Genomic DNA, 13,632 nt, shown 5'->3' on the forward strand with positions numbered 1-13,632 from the left:
GCAAAATGCAATAACCATTCAACATTGTGTATGTTAAAATCACCTAAAATGGTAATTTCATTGCCAAGGGCAAGGTCAAGGTTACTCAACTGAGTGGATATGGAATCAAATACACTGGGTTCCGAAGAAGCATTGGGGGAACAATAAACTACACAGATATATTTGGTAATGTTTTGGCAATTTAATTTATATAGTGAGTAATCAAAACTGGATGAAGTGAAATTTAAAATAGTGTCAACTGCATATTGGGATTTGATATAACAACAGGTGCCGCCCTTGTTACGAAAGTTTGTAAGAAGATGGTAACCGGGAAAACAAAATCGAGTTATATCGGTAGAGGGTGAGATTTGTGGTTCTGTGAGGAAAAGGGCCAAAGGGGATATGGACTGAAGGAAAAAATGAACTGAGTTTAAATTTGTGGTAAGGCCGCGGATGTTGGTAAAGAATAAGGCCGCACCGTCACCTCTTCGCCGACGAGCATTCCCGGAAATAGCAACAGTCGCTGCCAGCACAGTCGCTTGATGGCGACCGGGAGGACCCTGTGCCTCCAGCCCTACCCTGCCGGTGGTGGCAATCCGAGGTACCACCTCATTTGACAGTAAGATTGCAGCGGCCATTACTAAAGATGTGGATACAAGGTGTGATATGTTATGTGCATGTAGTGTGGTGTAGACAGTTGAAGGTAGAGGTATTATGAGAGCATGCTGGTCTACTCTCTGTCTAAATGAATGCACTGAAAATGTTCAGAAAAGGGAGATGGTCAGGATTAGCACAGCATTGGCATTTGCTGGGAAAATCGCACAACATGTTGTACTTGTGGCAAAGGATATAGATCTGCTTGTCATGTTGGTTGACAGGGCCACAAAAAACATTATCTAAAGCAATATGCAAGAGACTTTGTTTATAGCAAACACAGGATCCAGCAGGCAATGCATCCTTACACCCAACAACACATTGATAGCACACGCCATCAACGGATGTTACACAGTCTCTGCCTTAAATGGTAGTGGCAAAAAGAAGGCCATGACAGTCTTGGAAAGCAAGGATTGGAGGACGTTAGATGTGCTGAAGAAGAGCTATGCCAGCCATGAAGAAGTAGCCAGAGTGGGGGAAATATTCTTACTGAAGTTATATAATGCCAGTCCGACATGTATAACACTTGATAAGCTGAGATTTGTGCAGTGCATGCAGAGGATGAGCAAAGCATCCAGCAGCATCCAACTTCGGAGCCTACCTTCCGTCTCCTCAGCTGCAAAGTACCACTCATATCGAGCCTACTTCGCAGTCCAGGAGTGGTTGGGCAGTGTTGAGGATCTAAATCCTACTGATTGGGGTTAGGAGCTTCAGGGTGGAATTCTCATTCCCATTCTGACTGAGACCAGTAACAACAGTGCATGTTCTTCTCAGTGTGTTATGTGGGTGTAAACAAATGTGTGGCAAGAGGTGCAAATATCGGAAAGCAGGACACTACTGTACACCTATGTGTTGCTTGTGTATTAGCTAATCTTGTGCTAATTCATGCCCACCTGATGGAGAAGATACTGAGTCCGTTATGCAATAATTGTGACCGTAACTACTTAGGACACCAAAAAAAGAAAAAAGTTATATTTAGAACTAGTTTAATAATTGTTGCTGGCAAAACTTAGTGCTTGTTGACTTTAAATGTGTTGAATATACAATTTTGTTTAAAATAGTACATTACCTTGATCATAGCTTGAACATACGTCAATAAATCATAGCAATAATGGTAAAAATGGTTTTCTTATATCCAAAACCCCTATAAAAGAGGTATCACATGGCCATCTGTGACTTCTGGTTCCAAAGCTATATAAGCATTCCATGCTGCTGACGGACATCTTGGATTTTCGTCCCACACGGCGAGCTAATGTGGGATGTTCAGAATGTTTGTGGATTTCAACTTAGCATGCTTCCAAGTAGCTTTCCTGAATAAAGCAGCTTTCTCGATTTTTTTTTTTTTTTTTAAGGTTCTCTTCGAATCTGAGTTTATGCTCCTGGCCTACTAAATAAAATCGTCAGGCAGGAACCGAAATAACATTCAAGAACTGTCTCGACAATGAAAGAGAAGGTTAACCTTTTAACCCTCTCAAATTCCCATTCACCCTCCCTTTTGAGTATAATTGTCTGGTGTCATCTGAGTTAGAACATTAAGGAGAGCATCTAGCGTGACCTATGTTCGACGACTATAGTATAATTTGAAGAGAGGGGTGGGAGAGAGGAATATAGAAAAATGAATGAGGAAATTTGATGCCAAAGTGAGGAAGACAGGAAAGTGGAGAGAGCGAGGCGAAATTGCGGCCCAGCCTGAGTGGTTATAGGAGTAACAATATTTATTGAATATGTCCATAAAATTGCCAGCCTTCAATTTTCCATTGAACCAAAACCTCACTAGGAAAGGTACAAATATTTTGTAGTCTGCTTCTCAAATTAAACACACACACACACACACACATCTATATATATATATATATATATATATATATATATATATATATATATATATATATATATACACTACTGGACCTCGGAATGGGTAACTGCCCCTGAGAAATAGGCCCTGAAGCTTTTGCCCAGAGTCGGACACGTAATATATATATATATATATATATATATATATATATATATATATATATATATATATAGATAGATAGATAGATAGATAGATAGATAGAGAGAGAGAGAGAGAGATAGGTATATATATAAATATAGATATACCTTATTATCATCAGCCATTACAAGTCCACTGCTGAACAAAGGCCTCCCCCAACCAGCTCCACAAATTCATTGACTGAACCAATCTCTGCCACGATTTAACTGCAGTTTCTTTCTCTCTCTCTCTCTCTCTCTCTCTCTCTCTCTCTCCACACACACACACACACACACACACACACACACACACACAGAGTCCCACAAGTCACGCACCACATGGGAAAAAGTTAATTATGTGCTTTTCTGTTGCAGGGTTTGTAATTCAGCTGCACAACGTTGTTGGCCCAAGAGGGACGCATTGAGGTCATCTTGCTGGTTTGTACGCTAAGCAACAGAGAGGTGGCAGACGAGTTTGATCGCCGACATCCACATGGAAACCCATTTTCTCATACCACTGTTGGACGCCTGTTTGCCAAATTCAAGGTGACGGGAAGTGTGTGCGACAAACAAGATCAGGACCTCCAAAGACTGTTGTAAGCGAAGCAACACATACTGCTATCTTGGCACTCTTTGCTGTGGGACCAACGAAATCCCTTCGCCGATTGTCCGCTGAAATCGGGGTCAGTAAAAGCAGCATTCACCTCATCCTGAAGTTGGAGAAGTGGCACCCATTCAAAATGCAATTACTGCAGAAACTGAGCGAGGACGACCCACATCGGCGAGTGCAGTTTTGCGAGTGGGCTGTATCAGTAATGGACTGTGACCCCAGCTTTGCCATCGGCATCATGTTCTCTGATGAGGCCAACTTTTACTGGTCCGGCGAATTTAATCTCCAAAGCACACGTTACTGGACCTCTCAGAACCCTCACAGGTTTGACGCCAGTAAAGAGCAAGGAAGTGAACGTTTAATGGTTTGGTGTGGTCTGTGGAAGGACAGACTGATTGATCCATTCTTTTTTGATAACAATGTCACAGGAAAAAGGTATCTGGAAATGCTGGATACCTAGGCATTTCCAAGCATTCTGAATCCTGAGGAAGAATACCCAACGTGGTTTCAGCAGGACGAAGCCCCTGTTCATTATGCTTTTGAAGTCAGGTCATATTTGGACAAACAGTTCCCAGGACGATTGATTGGTCGACAAGGACCTGTCAAATGGTCCCCACGCAGCCCTGACCTCACACCTCTGGATTATTACCTGTGGGGTCATTTTAGGGCCGTAGTGTATGCAAAGAAGATAACGTCATTGCCTCATCTGAAATCAAGGATCACAGCTGCATGCAGAGAAACTACCTCTGACATCTTATGACGTGTCCTCAATGACTGGGTCACCAGTTTGAATATTTTTATGAGGCACCACTGTCAGTACTTCGAACAAATACTCTCTCTCTCTCTCTCTCTCTCTCTCTCTCTCTCTCTCTCTCTCTCTCTCTCTCTCTCTATATATATATATATATATATATATATATATATATATATATATATATAGACACACACACACACACTAGCAGGAGTACACGGCGTTGCCAGGGCTAAAAAAAGCAAACACTCTAACCCTCTTTGTTCTAGTTTTATCTTTCTTTCTACTCCAGAAAGATCATATACACCCACACAAAAATTATTTGGCACCTTTTGGTACAGTGGTTATGAATGTAAGCAACTTCTGGAGACACACACATGAGGCTTTAAATGTGGTGCCTCATAACATATACCACCCAGTAAGTGAATCATTAGCAATTTTGAGTTCTAATAATAACCAGAGATATTATTTGCGCTTACAGTTACAGGATGCCCCATATATCACAATGCTTCATCCATGTTTCGGAATGATATGTGCTGTAAGAGTGCCAGTCTTTTAATGAGAGGGAGTACCTCCTGTGCTTTTGACGAGGGATTACAAGAGCTCCATCCAGGAACTCTCTATTTCAGCTTTTGCAGACTAACGGACAGTATTTTTCCACACTTGTTTACTATTAGTGGTGACCTCAAATGACCTCGGAGGTCAACTTCACATAGTCTATGTCCAAAATGAAGGTCATGTGAGTTTCCATGCCAAAAATTTGGGCTGCTGGGTCCAGTCGATCGAGCGTGTATTACCAGTGGCCTCAAATGACCTCGGAGGTCAACCTCACATAGCCTATGTTTGAACTGTGGGCCATGTGAACCTCCATGCCAAAAATATGGCTACAGGGGTACCCGGCGTTGCACGGACCAAAAAGACGAACACTTTGACGATGACCTCAGATGACCCAGATCTGAATTTTTATCCCCCTAAAACCATCTTTGGATAACCCTGACTCTGAATGTTTATGGGTCTGGAGGTCTCTGGCCCTTGGTGTGGGGGTGAATGAAGGACAAAAAAACAAACAAACAACGTGGCTCATCTATCTATCTATCAATCTATATATATATACTGTATATATATATATATATATATATATATATATATCAAAATATATATATATATTCTGTATATATATATATATATATATATATATATATATATACAAACCTGCTATAGTATCAGCTGACTCTCTCTCTCTCTCTCTCTCTGAGTGTGTGTGAGGGTGTGTGTGCAGAAAGTTGCAAGACATCTTGTGGTAGTCGAAGCTTGGTGCTTAGGTTGGTAGGTTGGTAGATGGTTAAGTGCAGTGAGTTGGTAGGTGTGCGGACAGGGAAAGTGGGTTGGGTGGGTTAGCGAGGTGGGGTGAGGTGCTTAGACAGGTGAGATTAGTGGACTTGGTAGATGGGAGGAATGGGCATGCTTTGTGAAGTGGGTGGTTGGAATGTGGAGGGTGGGTGGGAGGACTGGGTTGTTGGGTTCAGTGGGTGGGATATTATGATGGCTGGGATGGGTGGATTGATGTTTTGAGTGAGTAGGTTAGGTGGCTGGGTGAATGTATGCTCTCCAGATGACAAACACTGGGATGGACTTTCGACTTTTGGTGAGGAAGCAGGTACAGTGGTGGATTGTTGGGTGGGTGAGTGGACAAATGGGAGGAAAATAGAACCACTGGTAAGCAGCTGTTTGGGGTAAGTCGGTCCATAGTTGGAGCAAATCCATGTGAAAAATCAGCTCTATGTGGTGATTTTCTTGTTCCCACTGGGAAAAAAATGGTTCGATGAGGAAAACAGGTCGACGTAGAAAATACAAGCATGGAGGAAAAAGCAATTCTTTTGGAAAATGGGTTCTAGGGAAACTTGGCCCATGGTAAAAACATAAGACCAAGCAGGAAATATTGGTCCCGAGGAAAATAAGTACAAGTGAATAAATAGGTTCAAAAGGAAAGTACGTTCAAATGTTAGAAGTGTCCATAGGAGAAATGGAATCAGGCAAGAAAAATGGTTCATGGAAGAAAGTAGATCTATGAGTATAATGGGTCCATTGAGGAGAACGGGCACATAACACACGTCTAGCAACAAACTTTCATCCCTGTTCTTGCCAAGTCTCCAATGCAAGAGTTAACCTTTACTCCCAGTTTCACATATGCCATGGGTCAGCTCTGGAACTGTCTTTCTGTGTCTGTATTTCTAACTGTCCAATAACTCCAGTCTTTCAAACTCAATGTTTCTTGGCATCTTGATATGAACAGATCCTGTATTTGGCTCCCTGATGTCTTGTTTATATTTTTCTTGGAGGGAACAACCTTGCGGTCTTCTGGCCTTTGATTCCTTCTTCCTTCCATAAAAAATATAGTATTCGTATTGCTGTTGTTGCCTCTGCTGTTTTTGCTATTGTCGAGGTTGTTATTGTTGTTGCAACCTAAGACTCATCTGAATGTAGAGCTGGTCGACTGCAGGGCACCATGCACCTCCATCAATCACTCTTAGAAAACTTATGTTGATGTTATGTTGAATGCCTCTATGTGTTGTATTAGTGTGGCGCATGAAGCGAGTAAATGTGTTGTAGTGTTTAGAGGTCTACCATAGAATTGAGACTTACTGTATATATTCAGTTTCTTCTTCTGCTTCTGCTACTGCTCCTGCATTTTCTTTCTTTACTTCAAACACTTTTTTCAACCTGGTACCATTCTTTTACTTCTTCATCAATTAGCTCAAACTTGCAACAGTTGTTGCATTTGTACACACACCCTGAAACTTTTTTTTCATTTTGTCCTTTTGAAGTGGATTTCAACCAAAGGTCAAATTCATATTATATATACGATCCCCCACGCATGTATTTATTAATCATCACAATTTGCAAAGAAGTGTACCTATTTACTTATGATGTGTGGAGACTATCTTGCATTCTTTTGGCAGCATTGGCAATCCTCTTTGTGAAATGTATTTTGCATTGCCGCTGTAGCAGGGGAGGGTGGTTCCCTCATCACCGTCTGGCTAGGTGCACTCGCGTCTCTCTGGATAAGGTTGTTTCTGAGGGGTTGACGTTTGGTGAATGTTCGCGAGTGATTCTTTGTAGCTGAAGGTTTTGGATGCTGTGGTGTCTATGTTATGTTTGTGAAGTGTAGTGTTGGATGGCATGGGATGGATGTCACTGAGACACTCTGTGCAATGATGGGTGGTTATTCCTTGTTTGTGTGTGTGTGTGTGTGTGTGTGTGTGTGTGTGTGGAGGGGCTGATGCAGCATAAAAGTACATGTGTTCAATGAAGTCATGAAGTGTGTGACTTTTAATGAATGGTCATATATACATTTCACGAAACAATAGCTATGTGAAAATTACTGCTCGAGGCTATTCACGGGCAAAATATGGACGCTATAAAAAAATGATAATAGTTACATATTTTAAGTTTGTTAGTTTCTACCTATAGGAACTGGGCCTTTCTGGAGCTTCACATACTGGAAAATAAGTTGTGACTGCATTGAATCTGAGGAGGCTAGGTTATAAGGTGGTGTGAGATGTAGGCCCATAAATTTACCATCAAAATTTCATTTTATTCTTAAGGACTCCGTATTGCTACTGGATGCCTTATTGGCAGCTCAGTTGTTTCACCCACGGAATCTACAGTAATGAACAGTAACTCTCATACAATCTTTCAGGGTATAAATAGAAAGTTTCCCCCGTGTGTGTTGCCCAGTGTCATGACTACACTGTGTATACACAGAACAGTCTCCTCAACAAATTTGACCAGAAGGCAGTTGGCCTCTGCCGATTCGTGTCATTCTACCACGTTTGACTCTTGGCGAATACTCGTGGGCAAGAAAACAGCCACTCGCATACATTTGTCTTATCTCTGGGCAAATAAGATGTCTCCCAACATACTGTAGATGTAGAGATTAATAGAAGACAATTTAAATAGTAAAATAACGCCGATATTTTTAGTGAATGATAAGAAAATTATATGACAATATCTTATACTAAAAATAAAAGTATACTTGTTAACAGGGAGATTATTTAACAACATTAATTCGCATACAATAGGGAATGATACAATACCGATATGTCACAATGATGAATAATAAAATTACATAACTGCTGGTAATACAAAAAGCACAATGGTATCAGGAGAGAACAAGGTCTCGTAATACTTAAATTATGTCACATAATTAGCTCTGTGTCCACACGTCTTCACCCAAATCAACACTGCATAGTTGAGGTGGAGAGGCTCGTGGGTTGTCTAGTTCATCACAGCTCCATTCGTATTTCTGCAGTTCAGCGCCACGTTGCAATTTCTTCTCGTCATTTTCACATTTAACAGGTTTTACTGTTTTCTTTGTTCTATGTTCTAACGTAACCTCATCGATTTTTTTTCCATACCTTTAACAGCAGTGTACAAACAATCACTATGAATACAAAAACAAGTCCTACTATGGTGAATACAAGAATATACTGTACATATAAAAATGAGGACTAAAAAAAAAAAATGATAAAGGAAGTGAGGTATCTGGACTATAGCACTCTTACAAGGAACAGCTCTGATGGGGATGATACTAAAGGAAAGTACAGGACAAAGAGGAGGGGATTGAACAGTGGACGAACACGAATAAAAAAGATCAAACGGAACATCTGGTCGTGAGGCAGAAGAAAGAATTCAGAATACACAAATGCAGTACTAAGAGAGCTATTGTGAGACAGAGGGACGGGAATTAGTTGGGAGAGATCAAGGATGATTGTAGAACGAACAGGAATATGGACCAGAATAGTCGTGGAAAGGTAGGTAGCTTCTGCTACAGGTTAGTACAATTCTAGACTTGAGAAAGATATAAACAGAATTAAGAAAACAAAGAAATAAGACTAAAACTAGTGCGTGCCCGCTGCATAGGAAACATGACAACTGATGAATTTTCTACTTGCAACACAAATTATTGGCAGGTTATATACGATATTCCTGTAATATCATTAATCTTATCACTTCACTATGACATTCAAAACTTTGTACAATTGGATATCTTTTATTCATATATGTCGTAATACTACCTAGTAACTGAGATGTAAGAATATATATAACAATGATATCTAGTAACAGAGATGTAATAATATATGTAACAATACTACCTAGTAACAGATAATTAGGTAAACAATAATACCTAGTAACAGACATGTACCCATATATGTAACAACATTACCTAGTAACAGAGATGCACCATCACCACGAGATGAACCAAGGATAGCTAGTGCCGATAAGGGTGTCTACTCTCTTCACAACATCTTACTCATAAAAAGGAATCCGGATTAATGTTCAAATCAGCTAAGTGGTCGAGACAAGCGGAGGGAAAGACACAAACAATAGTGGGGCGAGTTGCTGAGTGAAGCTCTTGCCTGTGCTCATTAACAGGTAGAGTAGATGGTGATGATGGAATAAAACGGGAAGAAGGAGGGGGAGGAGGAGGAGGAGAAAAAGAAGAAGCATTTTTTTTTTTCTCCCACTCGAAGTAGACCTATCTGGGAGTTCCCTTAAGATCGTCTGCGTGAACCCACATACTCTCAGATGACAGAAAGTCCTTAATCTCAAATCTGTTACCGTTACAGGTTATCACGCGGTGTGGGCATGTAACTTTGGTATTTAATTAAAGAGAGGTCCTGTACTCTCAAAAGGCTCAGCCACTTGTAAACTAAGTGTTATATCAATTATTGTAATCTCTATGGCTAAATAAACATTTGACTTTGACTTTGACTTCGGTCGGGATAGGCAGGTCCTGCAGTGGATATTCAAACGGCTGATGATGATGATGATGATGATGATATATATAGATAGATAGATACAGACAGATAGACAGATAGATAGATAGATATAAATATAGATATAGATGTGTGTGTGTGTGTGTGTGTGTGTGTGTGTGTGTGTGTGTGTGTCAGAATAAGAAGAGCGGTAGATTCACCACGTTCCTAAGTCATGCATTAATCAATGAACAGCCTTAACTCAAATGTTTCTTGACTCCAGCTATCACAGCTGAGTGAACAGGATTTTACCACTTTCTTATTATCGATGGGAATAGACATCTATGGCAACTACCTCCAGACGAGTGAGTCATGGGAACCTGAAGGTCAACAAATAACTCGGCGTGATAAATGCAGTGTATAGCAGTGATATCCTCCAGTCGCCTTACTTTCATAAGAGATAAAAAGAAGACTTATGTATGATTACTGAAGTTCTCGGCAGAAGACATTATTTTTGTCCAGGTAGAATTATCGAACATCATAGGTGAATGGGCGGGTAATTGTTGATATAAAAGGGTCCAAGAAACGAAGTGGCTCGAGAAGCTGACTTATATGAAAGATCAAAATTCGAATTAGCGTTGGACAAGAAACATTTTTTTTTTTTTTTTGTGCAAACAGACTTTACTGATAATCTTCAAGAACCAGTAACAGATCATAGGCTAAAAACATGTGAAGTCTGTAAAGTAGACAGACCAAGCGTGTATACACTTTTGACAGTATTACGCAATCATCATCATCATCACCCGTTTGAGTATACACTTTTGACAGTATTACGCAATCATCATCATCATCACCCGTTTGAGTATCCACTTCAGGACCTGCCTATCCCGACCGAAGTCGGGACGATACAGCCAATGTATCTCTACCAAGTGCCTTAGGCTGTCTGGTAGAGATTGTATGTAGGGTGAGAAGTGCTTGTAAGTGTAATTGTAGTGTTGGAGTGGCTTTGGATGTGTGTGTAGTCTGTGAACCAAGTGTAATCGGCCCGCGCAAGCCAACAGGGTGCAAGCATACTTTATAGTATGCGACACTGGTTCAATCAAAGCACCCCTTGTGTCCGCTAATGCAGTAATTGGCTGGGTGAACACTCCCAAAGTTTATTAGCCTGGCGGAGCGCGAACCCTGGTTCACCCGTGTACGAAACGCACATTCTACCACTGTACCACAGAGGCTCCACATATATATATTATGTAGGGGTTATTCTGGGTCTCAGGCGACGGGCTGTCTACTGTATGTCCAAAGTCGAAAAAAATAATGGCAGTAATCGACCGTCACTATAATGAACCTCTACCTCTCTTGTCTCACAACCCTCTTTGCTTGAGATTACGATGCACATGTAATACCGAAAGGATATATCAGATTCCTGTTACTTATGCTAAGGCAGGCACACACGTGTGTGTGTGTGTGTGTGTGTGTGTTAGTATGACGTCCTGTCATGCTTTTTTTCCCTAGTATATTCCATGTTTTCCTTTTACCACAGTCCGTCCGATCTCTGCCGTCTCTCCGCTACTTAAAAGTTTTCTTCAAACTCTCACTTCTCTTCCTCTAGTGACACTTCTTGCATCCTTCCTTAACTTTCTCAATAAGGTAATGTAGCACATATTCTGTTCCTGGTATTTTCAGATGATTATTTTTCAACTCAAAAATTTTTCGCAATTTTAATATTACACATCTTCATTTACACCTTCACAACTATGTGTTCTCAGTTACCACATTCAATTGTCTGGTAGGAACCAAAATTAAATAGTGGAACCATGCCAGTGTCATATCCAGAAAGAACTGCGAGCCTGAAATTTCCAGTTTTCAGTTGCGCCGTGTCTTTTTCAGACTGCCAAAGAAACTACCCACTTCATTTATCCGGTAGTCTACTGACATATACTCAAGACTAGAGGGGCAATCAGTGGAGCCCATCTCTCCGACAAGGGCAGCGTACGGCAATTTCCAAACCATTGTTCGTAGTGGGTTGTTTTGTCATCACTGATTAGGGTTTCACACACACATACACACACACACACACACACACACACACACACACACACACACACACACATAATCCGTATCCAGAATCCGTCAGACGATCCGGATTGGTCCCAAAAGTTAATCTAGTGTTCCCTGGGACATGGGTTATTTACCCACTAAAGTTGTCCAAATCTCTCTTAGTTTTCGAGTAATTCTGCTAACAAACAAACAAACAAATAGGGTGGAAAAGATACTCTCTTTGTCGGAGAGAACCAACAGAGATGAAATCATTCTTTGTCAGAGACAAATATCCATCCATCCATCCATCACCCAAACCTATGTTGCCCATGAGGAGCGTAGGAGCCCGGGGCTAGGCAAGTTGGTCTTGACATTCAAGATGAGAGTGAAGAGAGAAATATGAAAACAGAAGTAATGAACAGAGTAAGTACTAAATGTTCCCCAGTTTCCTTGTATGAACAGCTATCATTTCGCACAGACTTTCTCCTCCAATTCCACCTTAGACGATTCCGGTGCTGTTCCTCCATCACTACCCCCCTCTGACTTCCTCATGGCTGACATTAAAATTTCTTCAGCTGATGTATTTTCTGCCATCACTGGCCTCAGTACTAACAAGGCATATGGGCCGGATGGGGTCCCTCCTGTTGTTCTCAAGAACTGTGCTTCAGTGCTTACACCCTGCCTAGGCAAACTCTTTCGCCTTTGTCTGTCAACTTGTACCTTTCCTTCTTGCTGGAAGTTTGCTCTCATTCAGCCAGTCCCAAAGAAGGGTGACCACTCCGAACCCTCCAACTATCGTCCAATTGCTTTAACGTCCTGTATTTCAAAAGTTTTCGAGTCAATTCTCAATAGAAAAATTTTAAGGTATCTTTCCTATCACAACCTTCTTTCCGATCGTCAGTATGGGTTCCGTCAGGGACGCTCCACTGGCGATCTTCTCACTTACCTTTCAGACTCCTGATCATCCTCTTTTCGGGACTTTGGCGAAAGCTTTGCCATTGCACTTGACATCTCAAAGGCTTTCGATCGAGTCTGGCATAAATCTTTAATTTCCAAACTGCCCTCCTACGGTTTCTATCCTTCTATCTGTGCCTTCATCGCTAGCTTCCTTTCTGGTCGTTCTATAGCCGCTGTTGTAGACGGCCATCGTTCTTCTCCTAGATCTATCAACAGTGGTGTTCCTCAGGGCTCTGTCCTATCACCAACTCTATTCCTTTTATTCATCATTGATCTTCTAAACTGTACATCTAACCCTATCCACTCAAACGCTGATGACTCCACCCTTCACCTTTCCATTCGGTTCTCGCAACGCCCATCTCAACAGTTACTTCAACAAACAAGGGATGAGGCTATGGCACACCTAATGTCTGACTTGGCTCGTATCTCTGACTGGGGTAAAAATAATATGGTTGTTTTTAATGCATCTAAGACTCAGTTCTTACACCTATCAACCCGACAAAATCTTCCACAGGTATACCCACTAATGTTTAATAATATTCAGCTTAATCCTGCATCATCCTTGAACATGCTTGGGGTTTCATTTACTCGGGACTTATCTTGGAAAGATCATATTACATCTCTTGTAAAATCTGCTTCCAAGCGATTGGGTGTGCTAAGCCAACTCCATTCCTTCTTTGCCCCTGCACAATTGTTGACTCTATACAGGGTTTTATCCGCCCCTGTGTGGAGTACAACTCTCATGTGTGGGGAGGCTCCCCACATACAGCTCTTCTCAATACGGTGGAGTCAAAGGCTTTTCGTCTCATTAACTCTCCTCCTCTTACTGATTCCCTTCAACCTCTCTCTCTTCGCACTGTTGCATCTTTATCTCTTTTCTATCGCTACTTTTAATGGTCACTGCTCCTCTAAAC

The sequence above is a fragment of the Coenobita brevimanus genome, chromosome 88 (assembly GCF_032717465.1).
Source record: "Coenobita brevimanus isolate Jiangsu-jjx chromosome 88, ASM3271746v2, whole genome shotgun sequence".
In the NCBI taxonomy this organism is placed as follows: Eukaryota; Metazoa; Arthropoda; class Malacostraca; order Decapoda; family Coenobitidae; genus Coenobita; species Coenobita brevimanus.